Source organism: Microcaecilia unicolor, chromosome 3 (genome assembly GCF_901765095.1).
Source record: "Microcaecilia unicolor chromosome 3, aMicUni1.1, whole genome shotgun sequence".
NCBI lineage: Eukaryota > Metazoa > Chordata > Amphibia > Gymnophiona > Siphonopidae > Microcaecilia > Microcaecilia unicolor.
Window position 1 is genome coordinate 152,724,249 of NC_044033.1, and position 25,086 is coordinate 152,749,334.

At 46.2% G+C, this 25,086-nt stretch overlaps 1 protein-coding gene across 1 annotated transcript in view; it reads left to right on the forward strand.

Moving 5' to 3' along the window:
• Positions 1-461: 461 nt before the first annotated feature.
• LOC115464295 (probable tubulin polyglutamylase TTLL2) overlaps positions 462-25,086 on the forward strand; it is a 55,370-nt gene continuing 30,745 nt past the window's right edge. The window contains exon 1 of the mRNA XM_030194688.1: positions 462-512. The gene's annotated coding sequence lies outside the window, so the exon portion shown is untranslated. The remainder of the gene's footprint in view (positions 513-25,086) is intronic.

Here is a 25,086-nt window from a genome sequence, read left to right on the forward strand (position 1 = left end):
TTTTAACTCAACCAAACGCACGGATTACCAGAACAGTTTCATCAAGTTTGATAGTTTTCTAAGGAGTAAGCTTTGGTGACTGAGGGGTAAGGACAGGAGATGTCTCACCCGAGTGACCTCAAAAATCTTTTGCGCTCGACGCACGGCACAGCCGCTATTATTGCCTCACAGCCACGCGAGCACCTTACTATTGACGTCAACAACACTGCCTCCCCTCCCCCTCCCCCAGCTGGTGATCCCAGGGAAGACCACCAGACCACGACCTCCTTGCCAGACCATCACCACCAGCACCTTCCAGTCATTCTACCAGCGGATGATGATGGGCAACGCGTGATCTCATCATAACTCAGATCTCCTAGCAACCGAGAGCTCGCGCTCCGAGGCGGGGCTAGACCAAGGGAAAGAAAAGCAAGTAACCATGGTGGAGCAGGAGGCTGCGAGCGCTCAAAAGTTGGCTGAGCGGAACAGATTCCGCCAGTTTACAACAGTGGGAAGGAATAATAGGGAGAAAGGTAAGCACAAATCACTGCTGGTTATGTAGCCGCACAAATAGAGGATGTTGCAAGATATTCATGATGCACGTGGATTTTAAGATGGAAGAATGACTGCTACTTTTGACAGTTCTATAAACAAGAGCAGGATGTTGCTCAGGTACGTTGCAGGACATGGAGAGGGAGGATGCAAGAGGAAATAGCGCAGCCTGCATGCTTTCACTTTTGTTGAGCGCCATGCATAAGTTGCAAGCAGGCAAATAGTGTTGGAAACGTCCGCAATGTGGCTAGGACAGACCGTATTAAAGTTCCATTAAAGCTGTCTGGACCATCTGCAATGCGTGTGTGTGTGTGTTTTGTGCAAATCGTGACAGTAATGAAACTCACGGTACCTTGGTTAAGAGACCTCAGTCTCCCAAATTTAGTGTCAGTGGTCACCTTAGTACATGTATTAGCCCAAAACGCTATGCTGAATTCGTAGAACATAATATGTACATCCTCACTATTAGCCTTAGGTATATGTGCCCTATAGGGAACTGGTAAAAGACTTGCAAAATTTGCATAGTTTGTCTTGGTGATATTAGCAGACCAAGGCATTTTTGTGTAAAACTGAAATTGATGTAGAATGGAAAACATTTTTAATGTTATTATAATTTTCTATTAATGCAATCTATGAAATCTACAGTTTTAGGTTCAGCTTTTATTACTCCTGTTGTCACATTTATTGAATCTTGTTTGAGTGAGCATTTCTTTGTCTCTTTGAATTGTGGTACAGCTGAAAGACACTCCTGGTTTCATTAGCAGAAAGTACCAATTTAAAAAAGCAATACTAGAAAAAATCCACCAGCAGTTCAAGAAACACAATTAGACTACCTAGAATCAATATTTAAAAGGTTTTAACCATCCAGGAGAGGCTCCTGCCCTGTTAAACCCTGCTTTGCCTGGCCATCAGTGGCACTTAAGCAGGTAGAGCAGCTGTATACTGTGACCACCCAGGCCAGGGCGAAGCCAGTACTTAACCGGTTAGCAGCGATAATCAGCCTTTTTGCTGTTCTAACTTTATCCACCAAGCTAACCCTGCACCAGTCTGAATATTGTCTGATACACAGTTAGCTATTCAGTGTTTGGGCCCGGACATTGCCTGGCATTGAATATCCAAGCTTAGTTCAGCCTGTGACTGTAAGCAGTTTAATAACCGCTGACCACCACGGGCTGAATATTCACTCTTGTCATTTTTAAGAGTTAGGTTTCAGGTTTATTTAAAACTTGATATACTGCCCTAGAAAATTAATAACCATGGGCTTACTGCATGCCAATCTGGAGCTTCCGCTGGCCCAACACGCGCACCGGTGGTAGTTCCACCCCAAGCTCGCAACATTTCCGGTACTAGTGGAAATATTCAAAAAAATATTTCTGTAGGCGCTAACCCAACAGTAATCGGGCAGTGTCACACACTACCCAGTTAGCACTGGGGTTAGTGTGGGAGCCCTTACCACCACCTCAATGGGTGATGGTAATTGCTCCCCCCCCCCCCCCCCCCGCAAGGCCATGTAGTAAGTGAAATCTTAACACATCTCAATTTCTTTTTTCGGCTGAGGCCCTTTTTACTGCAGCAGGTAAAAAAAAAGCTGAAAAAAGAAATGGCCGTGTGTTAGGATTTCACTTACCGCGTGGCCGTGCAGGGGGAGGGGGGAGCACTTACTGCCACCCATTGAGGTGCTGGCAAGGGCTCCCACACCAACTCAGCGGTATCTGGGTAGTACGCAGCGCTGCCTTATTACCGCTGGGTTAGCGCCTGTGGAAATATTTTAAAAAAATATTTCTGCTAAGGCCGGAAATGCGGGGTGGAACTACTGCCGGTGCCCGCGTTGGACCAGCAGTAGCTCCAGATTAGCACATGGTAAGCCCTCAGTGGATTTACTGCCGCTTTGTAAAAGGGTCCCGTGGAGAGGCATAATCGAACGGGGCGCCCAAGTTTTCCTGAAGGGTGTCCTCGCAGGACGTCCCCGCGAAGGGGTGGGGAAACCCATATTATCGAAACAAGATGGGCGGCCATCTTTTGTTTCGATAATATGGTCGGGGTCGCCCAAATCTCAACATTTAGGTCGACAGAGATGGTCGTCCCTAGAGATGGTCGTCCCTGATTTTCGGCGATAATGGAAACTGAGGATGCCCATCTCAGAAACGACCAAATCCAAGCCCTTTGGTCATGGGAGGAGCCAGCATTCATAGTGCACTGGTCCCCCTGACATGCCAGGACACCAACTGGGCACCCTAGGGAGCACTGCAGTGGACTTCAGAAAAAGCTCCCAGGTGCATAGCTCCCTTACCTTGTGTGCTGACACCCCAAAACTCTAAAAATTTCATTCCATATAGGAGGCTGTTCCAGTAGTTTATGTTGTTAGTGATTACTAATGAGTGAATGAAAATTCGAAACGCTTGTTTTGTGAATAGATGACGTATTGAGAAGATCATTTTGAGTTTATAGTATGGGCGCTGTACTATTTTTGAGAGATAAGAATGATAAGAGAGATTTGAATCAAAATGACACCAAGGATTTTAAGAGTTGGTTTGAAATGAACTGGGGATCCTGCAATAGAGATGGGAAGATCAAGACTAAGAATTAAATGCCTGGATAGTCGTAAATATAGATTTTCTCCTTCTGAGCATTTAAATTAAGCATACAGGGTATTGACTTGTTATTTCTTTTCTCCCATTCTTTGTCAGTAGGAAAGAAAGCTTAGTAGATCAGGCTTATAGGCTTCTTTTCTTTTCTTTTTTTTTTTTTTATATATTTTTATTGAAAGTATGAAAGGCATATAACATAACAGGCAAAATTTTCATATAGTGCAACAAACATAAGTCAGCAAATTCCCTCTATTGACACTAGAGCAATGACAACTCGTATATCTTAAATGATAATCACTTCAAACTTCAAACAGATTCACAACTTCTAAATGCATGGGAGCTGCCATCACCAATACACATGAACAAGTATCACATCAGCCATGAGCAGGTATAACCTTCCACCTCCTTTTTTGTTTTTCTTCCCCCCCCCCCCCCCCCATCCCTCACCCCCTATCCTCCCCCCCCTTCCCTGCTTTTGGAGAAATCTGAGACCCAAGATTCGACTTCTCAAAGGATTGCCATACATATCCATATCCCCTTCCACTCTGTCCCAAGGACTTATAAAGCTCTTGTTCCCAGCAAGCCATCTGCTTCATTCTGGCTAGCCAAAGATTGACAACCAGGGGTTCTTAAAGCGTCCATTGTGCCAAGATTGTTTTGCGTGCCACCATGAGGGCTACACCGGGGGCCTACTTTCACCCGATTAGATATGCTGTTCTGTAAGGTGCCGGAATCAGCAAACAAACTGGCGGTGTGGTATGCCCTGGGGAAGGAGCAGAAGGAGGCTTCTTTTCTATTCTGATTTTTACTTCATTCTTCTAGAATCATTTTTTATTCTTGCAAATTCCTTCTCCTTCCTCAGACTTTTTTTTCACTATGGCAGTATTTCTAGGATCTAGGAAGCAAAGGGCTGTGCACCCGTTCAGTGTTATCAGTGATCTTCAGTACCCACATTATGAAACTATTTGTTCCAGAGCAACTGCTTGCTAGAGACTTATCCAAAAAGATTGCAAAATGGCTTTTCTCACCTCAGAAGTTTTAGGAATTTCTTTCCTCTAATTTCTTTCCTCCTTTTGACACCTAGAGCATTTCTTCTTTTCCTGTGATGGTTATGCCTCTTCCTCTGTTTCTCCCCATTCACTTTTGTATTAGCCTTCAAAATTGCATGTTTATTCTATTGCATTCTCTTTCAGTCTTCTTCTGGAGTTTGAGTCCCTATTTTTATGCTCATTTATTATGCTTTCAAAATTCATATAAGAACACAAGAGCTAAAGAGTGGATCAGACCGAAAGTTCCTCTACCACAGCAAATGAAAGCTTTGTAGAATTAGACATATATTGTAGTACTCACATGATTTAGGGATGCATTGAGTCCAGAGATTTAAAGTTGTATAGTGATCGGATGATGTATAAGTGGAGGGTTGAAATGGATGAAGATTGCGTGTTGTCCTGTGCGATCATAGTCATGCTGTGTTGGTAGGTGAAGAGGGTTACGTGGGGTCGTTGGGGTAGGCCTTTTTGAAGAGGTTGGTTTTTAGTGATTTCCTGAAGTTCAAGTGGTCATGGATTGTTTTCACAGCTTTTGAGAGCCCATTCCATAGTTGTGCGCTTATGTAATCACGTCTAATTAGGGGCCCTTTTACTGAGCTGTAGTAGGGCTAATGCCTGGGTAGCGCGTGCCAAATCAACCTTACCGCAGGGGTAGCACAGTCACTCTGTGGTAGTTTCAAAGTTGGCGCACGCTGTTTCCCATGGTAGCAAATAATTTTCTATTTTCGACCATGGGGGGGGGGGGCATTCCTGGTGGTAATCAGTGCAGCCACATTGGTGTGCGCTGCCTGATTACCGCAGGAGTAGCGTGCTAGCTCTTACCGCCAAGTAAATGGGTGGCGTTAAGGGCTCAGGCAGTAAGTAGCCACGTGCTACTTTTCATTTTAGCACACGGCCATTTACTGCCCCATTTAAAAAAAGGCCTTTTTCCTGGCTGCGCTAAAAAAATGGTTCAGCGCGCACCAATTTCACACGCTCACACTAGTGCAGGCCACGTTTTACCAAGGCTTAGTAAAAGGGCCCCTGAGTGTTATGCTAAATAGCCTAGTTAACGCTTTCAGTTTCATTCCTCACCCATGCCATGAAATTGCGTGTAATCGGCATGCACAATTAGGGAAATTACAATAGGCCATTTTAGCACGTCCTGCAGTAAACCTTTTTTCAGTGCACTAAGCCCATGTTAGGGCTTACTATACCTTATCAAAAGGGCCCCTTAACTTGCAAAGTCCATCAGTTCCAAAATATACTGCTCAAAATCACTTCACTTGCAGAATCCTTCAAGCCCAACTTCGTGCTGAAGTTTTTTCTATCCAGCTGTGTTGAGGGTTTCTCAGTTGCCTGCTTTGAAGAGCGGGTGCAAAACTGTGAACTGCCAAGACGGTATAACTATACCCCTGAATTCTGTATAGCACACCTAGTGTTCCGTGCCAAAATCTAAGCATATTCTGTAACAACATACGTAACTTAATTGGCTTAACAAGCCAATCAGTGTTGTTGACAGCACTTAACAAGCCGGATTTGCTCATCTTTGACGTTTCCACGCCCTAACCGCCATCCAACTACGGCGGATTGGCCCTGATTCAGCCTGCCTCACGGACCTCCCAATTTGTCAATTCGCCGGACAGTTAACTCCCCTTGTGCAGTGGACCAACAGCCGAAGAGCTCTCTCAAACTGGCAGGCTTGTTGGCTGCCAACAAGTGGACGGATAAAGGAGCGGATTTCAACTCCATTTCCATCATGCAAGGTTATCTTGGTGTGTCCGGTCCATTTACATCTCTTCCAGCCGAAAGAGGTTCAGCCTACTCCAAGGATTCAATGTATAACCTGAAGTCCTTCCTAACAACATATCTACGGACCATTTAGACTCTCTTATCCTTTCCCTATTTTCTTCTTTCCCTGTTTCTTCTATTCTATCTAACTTAATTGTAACCATATCATCACTGATCTGGCGATAGCCTATCAGTACATTGTAAGCCACTTTGAGCCTGCAAAACTGTGGGAAAAACATGGGGTATAAATGTGCAAAATAAATAAATAAATAAATAGAGTCCGACAGATAAGATAAGTGTAAAAGTGGACACGTTTTTTGTATAAACTATAGTTTAAGTAGCCTATAAAAGAATAAATTGGGCCAATGAAGAGGTTGATGTTAATATTGGTCGCCACATAAAGCCTGTAAGGGTGGTGGACGACAGACATCACTGAGGCACTCTATAAAAGTATATAAATGCTATAAGAGGTTATTGACTGTTGAAGATTTCTTTGAACAAATATTTAAGTACAGTGGTGGAAATAAGTATTTGATCCCTTGCTGATTTTGTAAGTTTGCCCACTGACAAAGACATGAGCAGCCCATAATTGAAGGGTAGGTTATTGGTAACAGTGAGAGATAGCACATCACAAATTAAATCCGGAAAATCACATTGTGGAAAGTATATGAATTTATTTGCATTCTGCAGAGGGAAATAAGTATTTGATCCCTCTGGCAAACAAGACCTAATACTTGGTGGCAAAACCCTTGTTGGCAAGCACAGCGGTCAGACGTCTTCTGTAGTTGATGATGAGGTTTGCACACATGTCAGGAGGAATTTTGGTCCACTCCTCTTTGCAGATCATCTCTAAATCATTAAGAGTTCTGGGCTGTTGCTTGGCAACTCGCAGCTTCAGCTCCCTCCATAAGTTTTCAATGGGATTAAGGTCTGGTGACTGGCTAGGCCACTCCATGACCCTAATGTGCTTCTTCCTGAGCCACTCCTTTGTTGCCTTGGCTGTATGTTTTGGGTCATTGTCGTGCTGGAAGACCCAGCCACGACCCATTTTTAAGGCCCTGGCGGAGGGAAGGAGGTTGTCACTCAGAATTGTACGGTACATGGCCCCATCCATTCTCCCATTGATGCGGTGAAGTAGTCCTGTGCCCTTAGCAGAGAAACACCCCCAAAACATAACATTTCCACCTCCATGCTTGACAGTGGGGACGGTGTTCTTTGGGTCATAGGCAGCATTTCTCTTCCTCCAAACACGGCGAGTTGAGTTCATGCCAAAGAGCTCAATTTTTGTCTCATCTGACCACAGCACCTTCTCCCAATCACTCTCGGCATCATCCAGGTGTTCACTGGCAAACTTCAGACGGGCCGTCACATGTGCCTTCCGGAGCAGGGGGACCTTGCGGGCACTGCAGGATTGCAATCCGTTATGTCGTAATGTGTTACCAATGGTTTTCGTGGTGACAGTGGTCCCAGCTGCCTTGAGATCATTGACAAGTTCCCCCCTTGTAGTTGTAGGCTGATTTCTAACCTTCCTCATGATCAAGGATACCCCACGAGGTGAGATTTTGCGTGGAGCCCCAGATCTTTGTCGATTGACAGTCATTTTGTACTTCTTCCATTTTCTTACTATGGCACCAACAGTTGTCTCCTTCTCGCCCAGCGTCTTACTGATGGTTTTGTAGCCCATTCCAGCCTTGTGCAGGTGTATGATCTGTCCCTGACATCCTTAGACAGCTCCTTGCTCTTGGCCATTTTGTAGAGGTTAGAGTCTGACTGATTCACTGAGTCTGTGGACAGGTGTCTTTCATACAGGTGACCATTGCCGACAGCTGTCTGTCATGCAGGTAACGAGTTGATTTGGAGCATCTACCTGGTCTGTAGGGGCCAGATCTCTTACTGGTTGGTGGGGGATCAAATACTTATTTCCCTCTGCAGAATGCAAATAAATTCATATACTTTCCACAATGTGATTTTCCGGATTTAATTTGTGATGTGCTATCTCTCACTGTTACCAATAACCTACCCTTCAATTATGGGCTGCTCATGTCTTTGTCAGTGGGCAAACTTACAAAATCAGCAAGGGATCAAATACTTATTTCCACCACTGTATATATTTGGTGAAGAAATACAATATATACACTGTGGACTGGCTTTGTTAACTGTGAGAGATATATCTTGACCAGTCTAATTATCAATTGAATCGGCCAATTATTGAGTGTGGAGAACTGTAGAAACTAAGCATGATCCTAATAAAATCCATAAACTAATCTCTACACTCCAGTAATTAAGCTCTGGAACTCACAGAACTGTCAAGTTACTCATTCCAGGAGGGAGACTTTTTGGTCAGTCCTGGCTTTAAACTTACATCCCAAAGTAGTGTAGTATTTGTAGTCCATGATTCTATGCGTAGAAATCAGTGCTGCAGGTCCCATAATGCACCAGGATGAGGTAAACAGAAATCCAGAACCGGCCAAAATGTCTCCCTCCTAGAATGGCAGCTCTGAATTCGTTGATGGAAGATGTGGTATCAGCGGTTAGCATATCTGGGTTCTAAAAAGGTTTGGACAAGTTCCTGGAGGAAAAGTCCATAGTCTGTTATTGGGATGGACATGGGGGAAGTCACTGCTTGCCCTGGGATTGGTAGCATGGAATGGTCCTACTAATTGGGTTTGTGCCAGATACTTGTGACCTGGATTGGCCACTGCTAGAAGCAGGATAGTGGGCTAGATGGAAAATTGGTCTGACCCAATATGGCTATTCTTATGTTCTTAAAATGCTTTCAGACTAGGTGGTAGGAAGAGCCTGCATAAAACCAGCAACAGAAGATATTTAGTTGAATAGCTTTAAGCAGATAATTTATCTGTTTTTATGTTATACATGCTATTTATGCATTTAACTTGATCACCTAAAGTTTTATATGGATAGTGGAACAATTACAGTGTTCCCCTTATACTACTACTACTACTTACTACTACTTAACATTTTTAAAGCGCTACTAGGGTTACGCAGCGCTGTACAATTTAACATAGAAGGACAGTCCCTGCTCAAAGAGCTTACAATCTAAAGGACACGTGAACAGTCAGTCTGATAGTTGGGTCAGCAGACTGGAACAGTCAAATTGGGGCAGTCTGGATTTCCTGAAAGGTAAGAGTTAGGTTCCGAACGCAGCATTGAAGAGGTGGGCTTTAAGCAAAGACTTGAAGATGGGCAGGGAGGGGGCTTGGCTTAAGGGCTCGGGAATGTTGTTCCAAGCATAGGGTGAGGTGAAGCAGAATGAGCGGAGCCTGGAGTTGGCGGTGGTGGAGAAGGGTAATGAGAGGAGGGATTTGTCCTGTGAACGGAGGTTTCGGGCGGGAACGTAAGGGGAGATGAGGGTAGAGAGGTAGTGAGGGGCAGCAGACTGAGTGCATTTGTAGGTAAGAAGGAGAAGCTTGAACTGAATGCGGTATCTGATTGGAAGCCAGTGAAGTGACCTGAGGAGAGGGGTGATATGAGTATATCGGTTCTGGCGGAATATGAGACGTGCAGCAGAGTTCTGAACAGATTGAAGGGGGGATAGGTGGCTAAGTGGGAGGCCGGTGAGGAGTAAGTTGCAGTAGTCAAGGCGAGAGGTAATGAGAGTGTGGACAAGAGTTCGGGTGGTGTGTTCAGAGAGGAAAGGGCGAATTTTGCTGATGTTAAAGAGGAAGAAGCGACAGGTCTTGGCTATCTGCTGGACAAGGCCGTGCCTAGGGTCTCCGGCGCCCCCCTGCAGTTGGCCCCGCTGGCGCGCCCCCCCCCCCCGAAAACGATCGCTACACTACCTGCCCTCTTCTCCCCAGATCCTTTTCCTTTTTGTTTAAATTTACCTCTCCAGCGCGCGGCAGCATAGCGTTAGTGAGAAGGAGGCGGCGCTCCCCCGCCCCGACGTGTCTTCTTCCCTTCGCTCAGTGTCATTTCTGACGTCAGAAGAAGGCGGAACCAAGCGAAGGGAAGAGACTGACACGTCGGGGCGGGGGAGTGCCACCTCCTCACTAACACTACGCTGCCACGCGCCGGAGAGGTAAATTTAAACAAAAAAAAAAGGACAAGGATCTGGGGAGAAGAGGGCGAGGTAAGCATGGTGCAGCAGGGCGCCCCCCAGAGGATGGCGCCCTCCTGCCATGCTTACCTCGCTTACTGTGTCGGCACGGCCCTGCTGCTGGATATGCGCAGAGAAGGAAAGGGAGGAGTCAAAGATGACTCCTAGGTTGCGGGCAGATGAGACGGGGAGGATGAGGGTGTTATCAACTGAGATAGAAAGTGGAGGAAGAGGAGAAAGAATACTCTTAATCCCATCCCAATTTCTAAATGCATAAATTTGGCCATATGGCAATATACACAGCCAAAAATTATACATTCTATAACAGTGGATGCTGACTGCATAAGTGCTTTTGAAAATTGACACCCCCCCCCCCCCGCCCCACACACACATTAAAAAAACTATTACACTGTTTATAGTTTTGCATCAGGTATTTATTTTTAAGCACCTCCATAGTGCCTGCATTTGAACAACTAGGTGCAACCATTCAGTGTCATTTAAGGCTTCAAAGAGAGCTGAGCTTTTCTGTTTGCTCTGCTAAAAAAAAAAAAAATCCAACCAAACAAACCCTCCCTTGTATAAAACATGTCACACACTTTAGAAAGGTAAATAAATTATTCTTCGCCTCAGGATGAAACTGAATAGAAGTGAGCATTACCAAGAAGAGCATTTGAGGTGAACTCAATGAGTAGTAACTTTGCACTGTTGTGTGAAAATAGTTTGGGACTGGTTCAGAGGATATTCATTCTGTCCTGTGGAGTTTTCTTCCTTCATTTTATGGTGGTTATTTTACAAACTCTATTCCTGTTTTGGATGTCTGAAAACTGTATGGGCATCCAAATATCAATTATATAAAACCAGGATATACTACTACTACTACAAATCATTTCTATAGCGCTACCAGTTGTACGCAGCACTTGTTTTGTTACATTTGTACCCTACGCTTTCCAACTCATGGCAGGCTCAATGTGGCTTATATGGGTCAATGGAGGGTTAAGTGACTTGCCCAGAGTCAGAAGGAGCTGCCTGTGCCTTAAGTGGGAATTAAACTCATTTCCTCAGGACCAGAGTCCACCACCCTAACCACTAGGCCACTCCTCCACTCCACTTTGCAATTGAACATGAAGAAAAAAGACAGTCAGACATCTATCAATGACGTATGGCCATATGGCAAGGGGGGCATGGTCTGGGAGTGTTTTGGATGGAACTAGGGAGGGGCCAAAAGATTGATTTCCAAGAAGGGGAAGGGATGTCGTCCATGTCTAACAAGATGGATGTTATTTAGACCTGGTACTTGGCATGTTTAGGTTACAGAAAGGTGCTCTGATTGACCAGCTGTTCACTGGAGGGATTAAGGCATGTCACCTTAATCTCCCAGTTGTTGCTGTCCCCCTTCCTCTCCCCAAAATGAAATCAGCAAGGGATACCAGGATGTCAACGTCAGTGTCAATATTGCACTTATTAATCACTATTTTCCCTTACAATAGGGATTAAATGTAATGTACAATTAAGAATTATCTAGGGGACAGTCAAGGAATTTACATAGTACTACTTTTAAAATGAACAGGAGGAAATATTTTTTCATTCAGTAAATAGTTAACCCTAGAACGCATGACGTTAAAAATATACATATTAACGTCATGGGGGCCTTTTAGGCCCCCATGCACATAATGTAGAAAAATACACTTAAATAACTTTCACAAGTTTATTTCAAAATTGCTCAATAAAATATGAATAGTGGACAACATTTTAATTATAATTTTTCACAGAAAACACCAAAAAATCTTTTTTTTCCCAAATTTCACGCAAAGACATGAAAACACACAAAAATGCATAGAAATCTATAGCAAACTAGCTGCAGCTACATTTTTATTCTAACTTTCTTTTCTATTATATTAGTCTTCCAAACAATTCTGACATGTTATTTTTTCAGAAGAGTGTTCTTTGCAAACAGTTTCCTTACAAGTGGAACAATATCGCTCAGTTTTCCTCTCTATGTTTCTTGGACACATGAAACAACGCTTTCGTTTTCTTTCTCCTGGCTCTGGAGTAATCTGAAACTGTACGCCACACCGTTTCATTGCTTCTTTAGTTTTCTTTGGCAAGCATTTCAAGTCGCTTCGCTCTATCATGTGAGGTATTACAAGTTCATGACAAAGGTCCTTCAAGAATAAGCGTCTCCTGTCCTTCCTCTGTGCATGAAATTCAGGATGAGTTTCTGTATAAATAATGAATGAATTTAGGGCTGCTACATCAAGCATATTTGAAAATAGTACTACAGGCCGTTTTGTTTGCCTCTTACACGAATATTCTCCCACCATCTCATCCATTTTATCTACACCTCCTTTTGTTGCATTGTAATGCAGGATGATTTCTGGTTTCAATTTTTGGTTATTGCTGTCAACACTGCAATCGTGATGCATGGTACTGAGTAAAATTACAGATTTCTCCTTCTTTGCCTTGTAAGATACCAAAGTCGCTTTGTTATTGAATCCAAAGACACTCTCATAAAGTGCTCGCTGACGATTGTGTTTGAGTGCTGCTGGAATTTCTCGTCTGTTTTGCTTTATAGTACCAACAAGTGTAATAGCTTTTGCAAGCAGAAAATTGCCTAGTTCAACATTGGTGAAATAATTGTCCATGGTGATGTTTCTACCTGAATTGAATATTGGAACAGCAAGAGTTTTGACTATTTCAGACCCCAGATCCTTCTGTACTGGTGCACCAACCTCTTTGCCACAGTAGATTACGCCATTTATGCCATAATAATTTGCAGAATCACACATCCAGAAGATTTTTATACCGTACTTGGCTGGCTTGCTGGGCATGTATTGTATGAATTTGCAGCGTCCTCTGAACGGTACAAGTTACTCATCTACAGTAACATTAGTACTAGGATTGTAAAGTTTTGTGCAATTTTTGATAAATATGTTCCAGATATAACTGATAGGGGCTAATTTGTCTGTTTCAAACCTCGCTGCACGAGTTCGCTTATCATCAAAGCGAATGATCCTTCTAATTTCCTCATATCTGCCCACTGACATTGTCGCCTTATAGTGTGGATCAGAAAGTGGGTCCAGAAATAATTCTCGTATTGGGACATCATACGATTTTTGACTCCCTGCCAGCAGGAAAAGTCCAATATATGCATAAAGTTCCTCTTTTGAGATATTTTTCCAGGACTTATTTTTTGCTGAAGCGATACGTCTTCCTTCTAGGTTTGAACATAATAGGACCTCTTCTGCAATATTGTCAGAAAAATAAGTACAGAATACATCTTTAGGGGTAAAGTAACTGGGACTTCCCACAGCTCCTTGAGCCTGTCTCACAATATTGTGTATTGGAGTACGTCCGACTAATGTAGGATTACTGTCCCAAAAAACATTCGTTTTGGATGTTCTACTTATCACTTCTTGAGGATCCACTAGATTCACTTCTTCATCATCAGAAGAATCACTGGATGAGGATGTTTGATTAGCTGGTGGCAGATATTCTTCATCAGACAAAGATAGTTCACTTTCATCATCGCTTTGAAACATAATCGCTTCAATCTCTTGGTCAGTCAGACACTTGGAGGAAGACTGTGCCATTGCTGACTAGATGTTAGAAAATGAAACAGATTTCCTCTCAACAGCTTATCTTATCACAGGTCCTTCAGCAATTAGCTCACAGTGTATACTGTCCTCAGTGTTCAGAGGACCTGAGGTGATGTCATGGCCTTATCACTCCCTCCAAAATCACATGACATCCTCACATGTTATTATCCACACCCTGGCCCCTCCACCAGCATTACTGAGTACAAATAAAGTAACTTGAGACACAAACACTTCTGAGAACATGATAAAAACAGCGGGGGCCTAAAAGGCCCCCAATTCGTACAGATGTAGTTTTCACCAAACAAGCATTGTTACACCATAATGCCTATGAAAAAAAATTATATGAACAACTGGATATTATCAACAATGACATACTTGAGTAATACCTTGAGTTTCAAAATTCTAACTAAAGTAATTTTGCAGATAATAGCAAAAATGTAAGCATGGGGGCCTAAAAGGCCCCCAATATGCGTTCTAGGGTTAAGCTCTGGAACTTGCTGCCAGAGGATGTGGTATCAGTATATCTGGGTTTAAAAAAGGTTTGGATAAGTTCCTAGAGGAAAAGTCCATAGTCTGCTATTGAGATATACATGGGGAAAGCCACTGCTTCTCCCTAGGATCAGTAGCATGAATCTTGCTACTATTTGGAATTCTGTCAGGATACTTGTGACTAGGATTGGCCACTGTGGGAAGCAGGCTACTGAGCTAGATGGACCATTGGTCTGACCCAGTATGGCTACTCTTATGTTCTTATATAACCAAGAAACCCAGGTTCAAGTCCCATTTTAGCTCTTTTTTTTAATTATTTTTTTAAATGTGGCCATCCAGGGACAGAAAAATACCTACTGTACATGAATATATAAGATACCTGCAAGCCTAAAGATTAGTATTTCCTGTCCTAGAGTGGCTGGGCTGAAGTCAACCAGACACTGTGCCTTCTTTTTTGTAGCATCTTTTGAGTGGACTAATTTGCCCGCTCCAATTTGAGGCGAATTATCTTTATTCAATTTTAAATCACAACTGAAAATATTGTTTTTTTAATACAAACATTTGGAAGTTTGAGTTAGACACCGGTGGCCAGCCACTAACCTTGGATATTCAGGGTTATTCCCGACTGAATATTGGCAGATAGCCAGTTAAACGCTATTTAACTGCTTAGCATATTAGCACTAAATATTGGTAAAAAGGTCCCTTAATGTTCTTATGTATGGTGACACCTAATGACTGAGTCATTAAGGGCCATGCTTACTAAGCCGCGCTTTAGGCTAGGTCTCTATCATTATGCGCACTAATTTTTAGCGTGTAGTAAAAAGTTTGCATACCTACAGCACGGCTTAGTAAACAGGGCCCATAGTTTGCTGCTGGTTGCTATGGAGCTTATGTTCAAAAGAAAAAGTGCAAAAAAATGGCACAAGGAGCAGATGGACGTGTTTCTCACACAAAACCATTTAAACCGTATAATCAACCCCCTCCCCCCAAAAACGTTTAAGTCCAATATTCGCCCAGAGAAAAGTGTCGTGGGTGTGAGATGGACGGTGTTATGATAATGGATAGCAAAAATGATTTCCTTGTGCCAGAAAGGAAAACGTTGTGAATTAGACCTGCTTTAAAAATGGCTAGCTCAAGACCAAACTTGTCTTTGGACCCATTTATGATTTTGCTGAGTTGGAGACTGGAGAGGTGGAATTGTTGGTTTGTGAAAAAGAGTATAGAGTTGCTGAGTGGTCTGTTAGCTTTGTTTGTTTCCCCCTGTCTGAATCTTTTAACCCTCACATTTGCTGCCTTGCCTGCTCTGTGCCTCACTTCCTCAAGTCCTTGCCCACACCTGCCAGTCTCCCAGCCACAGTCGTCCCTTGCTTTGTATCTTGCCCTCTACCCCTGCCAAACCCTCACTGTCTCCAAATCCCCATACCTCCCATTCAAACCTACTATCTACTTGTCTTCTGTCACTCATTGTTCACCTGTCCACTCCCATTTTATCACTGTGCTGTGTGTTGCGCCGTTTGTGTGAGGACTGTTTGCTGCTGCTGGGAGAGTGAGTGCTGGGTGCTGGTGGAGGAGTGCACAGTGGTGTTACTGGGCTAAGTGGGTTGCACCTGTGGTGATGGGACACCTGCATGTGCTGAATGTTATTGTGGCTGACGCTTTCCTGGATGTGGATGAGAGTTTGGAGGGGAGACCCTGGAGGAGATACCCTAATCCAAGAGTATATAGGCCCAGGACTGGCTTCAAGAACCTCACTGACCAGCATGCCTTACTAGGTACTGCATTGATAGGCCTGCCATATGGCACTCTGTGACCAGCTACAACCCCTCATCCAGGCCAGGATACGCAGTCAGTGCTAGTGGTCAATGCAGGCCTCACACAGTCCGCCATCTCCAGCAGTCTTGGCCAGTTTCTCAATGCCTTCATCACCCACACTCAGACTATATTACCTTCCCCACTACCGCACAGGCCGTCCAGAACAGCATGGCTCAGTTCTACGCCATAGATCACTTCCCCTCAGTTATTGGTGTCATGACTGCACACACGTCACACTCAGAGCCCCATGCAACAAGGAGACCTATAGGAACAGAAAATCATATCACTCCATGAACACGCAGGTAGTTTGTGATGCCCAGGGGGAAGTTGTGGACATGTGTGCTCAGTACCCAGGGTCCACCCACAATACATATATCCTGGAGCATTTTGGAATCTACCACAGGTTTGACTGATCAATGGTGGCTGGCTCTTAGGTAAGCAGTACTGGGATTCCTAACCTATATACTCACTCCCCCCTTATGTCACTACCCTACCTCCCTTAAGATGCTCCTGGAACCCATACCCATGACCCACACTCCACAAGGTCCACATACAAATACACACCCATATCTGTGAATCCTGCTCCCCCCCACAGGTGACAGAGGCTATCCCCAGTGAACCTGGCTAATGACTCCCATTGTCCACCCCCAAAATGAGGCAGAGGAGGAGGAATATAGCAAGAGCCACAAGAACACCCACATCATCGAGTGCACCTTTGGTCACTTGAAAAACAGATTCAGATTAGACTGTTCCGTAGGGGAGCTCCTCTACTGCCCAGAGGTTGCCAAGATATTCATGGCTTGCTACATGCTGCACAACATAGACAGCCCCTGCCAGAGGACACACAGCAGCAGGCAGAACAAGAGGATAATGACCAATCCCCCACAGAGCTGGCCAGGGACCATGGCAGGCAAAAACTCATACAGACCAATTTCCAGTAAAGGTCAGTGCATATCTTATTCTATTTCCCTCCAGCACACCCTCTTCTCCCAGCACACCCCCATGCCCTCCTCCCATCACCTCCCCCTTCCCTAGCCACAGCAGCACAGCATGGTAAGTATTTTTCTCACATCCCTGTCATCCTCCCCATCCCCTGTTGGGGCCACCTCTCCCACCCCTCCCTGTAGTTTCTAAGGACGGTTCAGGCCTTTGCAGGAGAAAGCACAGTGTCCGAGTCCTCCCCAGTGAGGCTGCTACTGCCCTCAGAGGCATCAGAAAATGCAGCTGCTTCTGCTGACCCATGGAAATTGGGCCACCTGGTTGGCCCTGTGTCTGTCTTGCTGCTGGCCCAGCACCTAAGAAGGCAGTGAGTCTTATCCACACCCGCTTGAATGGTGTGAGCAGTGGTGCCACTTGCGGCTAGTGTGGAGGGTGGTGCTGCTGGAATGCTGGCCTCCTCGGTTCCCCTGGGAAGGTCAGGCACCTGTTGGGTGGGCAATGTGCTGGACAAGGCCTCTGTGTATTCATGCAGGTCTTGCTGGATCCCCCGAAGCTGCAGCCACATATTATGCCTAGGATCCCTTGCCTCCTGCTGCATGGTACTGTATGCAGCACCTGCAGGCAGTTCTCATGGGCTTGGGGCCTCTGATGCTGAAATTGAACCCCCTTATGCAGCAGCTGTAGCTTCTGGTGTTGGTAGTCTGCCAGCTACACATTTTGGGCCAGGAGTTTGTTGGCCAGCCATACAACCTGCTACCTGTGGCGGGACAGTCCCCTATGGGCCATTTGTGGCTCGTCTTCTGGCTCCTTAGCCTTTGCAGGGGCATCTGGTATATCTGGCAGGGGTGTGTGGGTTCAACCAGTAATTGGTTCTCTTCTTCTTCCCCTGCAGGTGGCTCCTGGCTGGTGTATTCAGCAGCTTTTTTTGCTGGCACAGTGCCTTTCTGTGACTCCTCTGCTGCCACTGACTCCCCCTCCTCTGCCTGATGCGCCTGTGCTGCCTGCTGACTTCCAGCATCTGCCTCAGAGTCCTCGCCTGCATAGGGAAAGTAGAAGAAATGTGTCTGTTGCAATAGTTAACCTGTTAGTCTGTTGCAGCCTTCCTGAACCCATCACTCCATGTGCACTCGTATATCAAAGATCATGAGGACTGCCATTGTCATAACACTACACAGTGCATGCCTGCACTTCCCACAGTGCAGGAGCGAAGGGGTATGATGCTCCGTGGACCTCAGAAACCATGATGCCAGACAACGCACAGACAGGTTGGTAAATGAGAAAGGATAGTGGGAATGGTCTGGAGAGCACAATGAGAGGGCCACAGATGCCTTGAAAGCAGGAATAGCCACTGGTTGGTGATGGGCCAAGGGGGAGGGGAAGAAGGCCCCCAAAAATGACAGATACAGCAGGACTCAAACCACTGACTTGAGTGCACCCAGATCTAGCCACTAACTATTACTCCATACTGATTTGTTAGGACGTGGTTCTTGATCACCAGCCTTTCTGCCTGTAGACTGGCATGCCTCCTTCCTCCCTCTCCCACCTCTCTGACAACCTGTAATACAGATAGGTTTTCTATCATTTCCCCACACTGTCCAAGCTTGCTGAAGAGAGGGTGAAATAGAGAGAGCAGCCAGCAAATATTATATTCCCCAAACTTGAGCCTGTGAGGAGGGATCTGGGTTCCCAGGCCATGGATTCTCACCTTGGAACCTGTCCATAGGGGCGAGGGTCATGGGGTCCGTATCCGGCGGGTTGGCTCCAGCCTTCCGCTTCACAAACCTCTTCAGCTGCCTCCATTTCCTTTTCTTGCCCTCAATATTTCGATTTGCATGATGAAACGCATTAAGCTGTGGGCTATTGTCACCCATTCTTTCTGCTTGGTGTAAGCACAGATAGTTTGCCCTTTGAGAGCAAATAGGCTGGTATGCCATGCCGCTACTTCCTTCAACTAGGAGCTCTGTTTCAGCATTGAGCTTTGTGCTAGAGGCCTGAGGTTCGTGCTAGGGGCCTTCTTTTTGGATGCCATTGCAAAAGTGGGCTCTGGAAGTTTGAAAGGCCTGAGGTTCGTGCTAGGGGCCTTCTTTTTGGATGCCATTGCAAAAGTGGGCTCTGGAAGTTTGAAAATCCTGAGATGCGCATTTTTATAGGGCGCTTTAGAAGTATCAGCTGCGGGTACTTAAGACATTTGGGGGATAAACTTCTTTTCTTTTTTTTTTTAAATGGCTCACACATGAAATCTTTTTTGGGGAGAACAGAGCTATGAGCCAGCTGGAGTCCCATTTTCCACTGTCTCCAGGTAAGCAGAGACCTTAGAAACTACCCTTCCCCTTCTGCTAGGGAGATGATCTGAGATCTGGTCTTCCCAATGTTTTTGATAGCCGAGGATTCCTTTCTTTTTGCAGGACCTGGCTGCTGGACAAGATACAGCACAAGCACTGGTCAGCAGCAACACAAAGGACAGCAGTGGACTTTACAGTACACTTTAATCCTATTTATATATTTGTTGTTTTAATGCTGAAACAAAGTAACTGTGGGGATATGTGCAGATTATACCCCAGTGGACACACCCTTTTGTGGCTGCCTTCATGAGAAGCTGGGTGGGAGTTGAAGTCCCTGGAAATGGGTCTGTGAAACCTCGGGTCTGTGAAACCTCTGCTCCTCAGGGCTGAGGTTCATAGGGTCCACATCCGGTGGATTCTATCCAGTTTTGCCCGCCACGTCCTTCTTCAGCTGTCTCCTGGTATTTTTTTGCCAGTCCTCAACATCTCCATTTATTTAGTAAACTCCACTAAGCTTGGGTCATATGGCCAATCATTCTCACCATTTAAGTTTACAATGTCCAGTATCGAGTATCTGCATCCCTCTCCTGGCCCTCACGTTCAGTAGAACCTGAGGCCGGGGCCCATGTCCTAGCTTTATGATTCCCTGAAGCTGCTGCTAGGGCCACATATGACTAGCTTGGTTCCCACCTGCTATCTGTGGTGGCAGTCACCTCTGGGGGCCTCACTGGTCATGTGCCTGCTCGGGGAGGGTAGTGTGCTGGACAAGGCCTCAGTGTGCACACCACGCCTAGACTATTCCCCTGCCCTCTGGCCTGCTGAACAAGAATAGTCTGTGCAATGGCAAAGGAGGCCTGCTGTTTGGACCTGGCTGGTCACTCTTGTGAGACAACAGACATGCGTATAATAGTTCCTTTTCCTCTTCATGTATATATCTCCCATATTTGTATCTAGTTGTTTTCCCTTCCCTCAACCCATCTTATTGAAGTTGTTTTAAAAATGTAAGTATGTAGGTAGGAAGCAGCTGTTATGCATTTTCCTAAGTCCTCAGCCATGCTGGTTGTGGGCAAGGCAGTGTGCTGAACAGAGAGTAAACTTTAGCCTGGGCACTACCTAGGAACACCACACTGCGAGACAATAAATCTTTACTTAGATTAGCTGTATGCAGTCTGGCATATGGGTGTGGGTCTGCAGGGTGGAGGGGGTATATGGGCTGAACTCCTGCTGCAAGTTGGTTGGCACAGACATGGTAATGCTTAGGGCAGGCCAAATGTAGCCGACACCAGTAGCTGCTGCCCCCTTCCTGGGGGCAGCAGTACAAAGGTCTACCGGTTCTCTTTGTGAAGAGATACCTGTGATAAGAACTTTGTTCCAGGCTCCTGCATGGAGCTGGACTGGGGGCCCAGCATGCTGGTCTCCACAAATACTTATGCTACATACCATCCAGCCCCATTAACCCCAACTGTCCCACAGACCAGATCTCTGTAGGCTGCATTGTTGGATTATGCACAGATTATGAACTGCCAGGGAACAGATGGCTACAGAGTGCAGTGGTGATATAGATGGGCGGTCAGCCCTATTCAGTGACCCACAATGCTGCTTCTCTGAACTGCTTTGTCTTCTCATATGCAGGTTAGTGTAGCTACATACAAGTTGATTGGCATTGTTCAGTTCAGCTGGCTACCCTCTCCCAGCTCCCCAGAGGGACACCGGTTGGGCTCTGGCTGTAGGCCACTGTGAATGGGGTCTTCACTGAGATGAGACCTTGGGCCAAATATTCCCCTGCCAGATTCTAGGGGCATGCCCAAGAAATCTGTAAGAGAGATGTACATCCCCGGAGCCGTTGAGATGGTTTTCTCCCTATGGGCATGCAAGATGGGTCCTGGCCCTGCTGCAGGGACATGTGTGCATCCCCATATCTATGTGGTCTACAGCTGCCTGGGAGCTGGTAGAGGACACAGTTTGATGGTCCCATCCTTCTGGCCACTTGTGCTGGGACCCCCCTGAGAAAGGCAGTTAACATACTGCAAGGTGGGATACCTAGGTTTGGGGGCATTTATCAGTGATGTAATCAGGCTAGCTGGCTTGGGACACTCACAGATGGCAGGGGCTACATGGCATGCTCATGGGGTGAGCAGAGTACATATGGGTGGCAGTTTCTGTAAACAGGGGTTTGTATGCCACTGTCATGCAGAGGTTTGAAGGGCCCCCAGCTTGAGCCTTCAGGGATGTTTCACAGGGTAGCATATTTCATACTTTGGACCTCACAATGCTATATACAATCAATGAGGGGTATGGACCATGAGAGGCCATCTATTTGGGTGCCAATTTGTGCTCTCACAGTGCTCTGTGAACAGTATATTGTCCTCCTTGCACACTTCTTTGTTAGGTATATGTGTGGCATAGAGGTTAGGGCTGTGGTTCCTTAATGCAGGGGATGTGGGTTTGATTCCCACTGTGGGTCTTTCTGATCACTGTCTTATTTATCCTGCCATAGGTGCTGCAGTGGTCTGAGTAGGTGTGTGTGACATACTGGTCACTTTTGTTTGAGTCACAGGAGGGTGCTGTCCAACATCCCTTCCTTTCCATTTCATCTCATAGGTTTGGGTTTGGCTGCAACACATTGTAGTGGATATGGGGATTGTGGCCACACTGTCATGAGGGTAGCTGCATACTCAGGCCTTGATCCAGGACAGTGCTATTACAAGGGTGCAATGTCAGTGGTACTTATGTCAGGCCCTGTGGTGCTCCCTCATGCATCAAATGAGGCCTGGATCTTCCTGCCATATTTCATGGTACCAGTGCCTGAGCACCTGTGGATGCCGAATCTCCTACAAAAGTTGGTAGAGACAAGTTTCAGGTGATGGGCTTTCTTGGCATAACATACATTATTTTTTTATAACATGTGCAAAGCTCTTCACATAGCCTCTGACAGATAGCTACAGCCAGATTTTTTTTTTTTTTTTGGGGGGGGGGGGGGGGGGGGGGGGGGAACTATGCAGTACATAGGCACAGTCGGTTCAAAACTCTGCTGCCCGTCTCATCTTCTGCCAGGGTCGCTTTACTCATACTACCCCTCTCCTCAAGACCCTTCACTGGCTCCCTATCCGTTTTCGCATCCTGTTCAAACTTCTTCTACTAACCTATAAATGTACTCACTCTGCTGCTCCCCAGTATCTCTCCACAGTCATCCTTCCCTACACCCCTTCCCTTGCACTCCGCTCCATGGATAAATCCTTCTTATCTGTTCCCTTCTCCACTACTGCCAACTCCAGACTTCGCGCCTTCTGTCTCGCTGCACCCTACGCCGGGAATAAACTTCCTGAGCCCCTACGTCTTGCCCCATCCTTGGCCACCTTTAAATCTAGACTGAAAGCCCACCTCTTTAACATTGCTTTTGACTCGTAACCACTTGTAACCACTCGCCTCCACCTACCCTCCTCTCTTCCTTCCCGTTCACATTAATTGATTTGATTTGCTTACTTTATTTATTTTTTGTCTATTAGATTGTAAGCTCTTTGAGCAGGGACTGTCTTTCTTCTATGTTTGTGCAGCACTGCGTATGCCTTGTAGCGCTATAGAAATGCTAAATAGTAGTAGTAGTAGTAGTAGTAGCTCAGGTAGCCATGGGGACAGGGGGTGGCATGGTGGCCTTTCTGTGGAGCATGTGCACTGTTGCTGGGAGGTGGGCTTGGGCAGTGGGGTAAACCAGGTGTGCCTTGGGGTGGTTCAGTGTGCTTTAGTGAGCTGCTGCCAACATTCCCATCAGTATATAGGTGTGGGGCAGCATGCTGGTGCTAGGAGGGGGAAGGAGGTTCAGATATATGCAGCCCCTCATTTCTGTAGTGAAGGGGCCCCCATAATTACTTTTCATTGGATATTCTGGACATTCTGATGTCACGTATGTTTTTTTATTCATTCCTATGAAACTTTCAATAACATATATTGCAACAGCAAAGGGACCTCAATGTATGTGACCCTGCCTATTTTTGGTGCTTGCACATAAGTGGTTCTGTAATCCTGAGAGGCACTGCTTTACACTCACCTTTCCAGGCTGCCACTAATGGATCTCCGTAATCTCATGGAGACGTTATGGGGTGGCAGGTGGTGGTGGCATTTGAAAATTTCTCTCCTGTGCCTGAGGCACAGGAGGACGCACAGGAGGACTGTGAGCTCTGTCTCTGGCACTGAAAAATTAGGTTCCCTGCACAGAGACATGGCCAGGCATACTGAGGAATATTCCTCCACGTGTGTGTATATATTGTAAGGAATATGCCGAAAGGAAGAGGGACCCCAGCTACCCACCGGAGAAAAGAGAGCCGGAGGGTAGGAGGGAAGACCCTAGGGATGCTCAGGTTTTGCCCAAAAGGGACATAAAGATGGGAAACTACAACTCCCAGAAGGCCACAGGAGAGCTCCGGGGGAGAAGTAGGGTGCAGAACCAAGGAGCTCCAGAAGAGGGCCGCCAGGGAAAAGGAAAAGCTGATTCTCCCACCTGGTGGAGGAGGTGGTGGAACCGGTGGCAGGAGAAGGAAAAGCAGCCTAGCAGAGTTAATGAAGAAAAGTGTAATCAGCTGGAAAAGGGGTGGGGGGAGGAGAAAATGGACTGGGCTACTGAAGGAGAGGGAGAGAATGAACCAGAGGCGATGGAGCAAGAGGAGGCTGAGCTGGTCTTAGACGAACCCATGGAGCTCTTGGCTATGGCTCAGCCAGCACTGGAGGTATAGGGGAGAGGCCTGGGTCAAAGCGGGAGGAGGTCAGGAGAATAGAGACTGACCCAGAGGGTGGGACCCAAGGCTTTGAGCCCGCGCAAAGCCTAGCTCCATTGAACTGTGCTGAGAGAAGCCTGGCTGTAATTAGACTGTGTTAAAAACAGCCTGACTTTATTGAGCTGTGCTGAGAGAAGCCTGGCTGTACTTGGACTGTGTTAAAAACAGCCTGACTTTATGGAGCTGTGCTGAGAGAAGCCTGGCTGTACTTGGACTGTGTTGGAAACAGCCTAGCTCCATTGAACTGTGCTGAGAGAAGCCCGGCTGTAATTGGACTGTGTTAGAAACAGCCTGACTTCATTGAGCTGTGCTGAGAGAAGCCTGGCTGTACTTGGACTGTGTTGGAAACAGCCTAGCTCCATTGAACTGTGCTGAGAGAAGCCCGGCTGTAATTGGACTGTGTTAGAAACAGCCTGACTTTATTGAGCTGTGCTGAGAGAAGCCTGGCTGTAATTGGACTGGGTTTAAAACAGCCGAGGAGCTGTTGAAGAAAAGGGGGCTGGGTTGCTAATCCCAAAAACAGGCCCAAGAAAGAAGAAGAAACACATAAAGAGGAAAACAGAGAGCTCGGTGCTGGTGGTGAAGGGGCTTCACGGACTTAGCCAGTAGGAGCCTTGTTTACAAGTGGTGTCAGAAGTGGGATTTTGCTACGGGACCTGTCGCTAGAGGAGGCCGTGACCCGACTGGATGAGAAGCCCCACGAGAGGGCCAACGCTGAGAAAGGCGCAGACCCATCTTGGGTTCCGGTAAGCGGGCCTAACGGGGGGAGGGGGGGAGGTGTTAGAGGGATCAGAGAAAGAGTCCAACTTAAGTGAGGTAATCGCACTTGGAGGTGGTTCTCTGTTGTTTTGTCCCTCCCCCAGGTGGCAGTGCCAGTGCCGTGATGGACCCCAAGGAGATCTTCGGGTGGATGACTCTCCAGTTCCAAAAACAGCAGGAGCTGACGGCCAAGATAGTCGAGGACTCTTTGATGGCGGCCCGGGATCAGCAGCAACCAGTACTCAACATGCTACAAGACTTTTTCCAGAGAGGGGCTAATGTTCCCCGTGAGGGGGAAACCGGAGCAAATGGACACGGGCCCGGAGGAAGCGGTGCGGTAGGACATGTCTCCATGAATGCACTTAACTGGGGGAAGTTGTCCGAGCAGGATAATGTGGACGATTTTTTGACAGCATTTGAGAGGGTGGCTGGGGCGGCTGGGTGG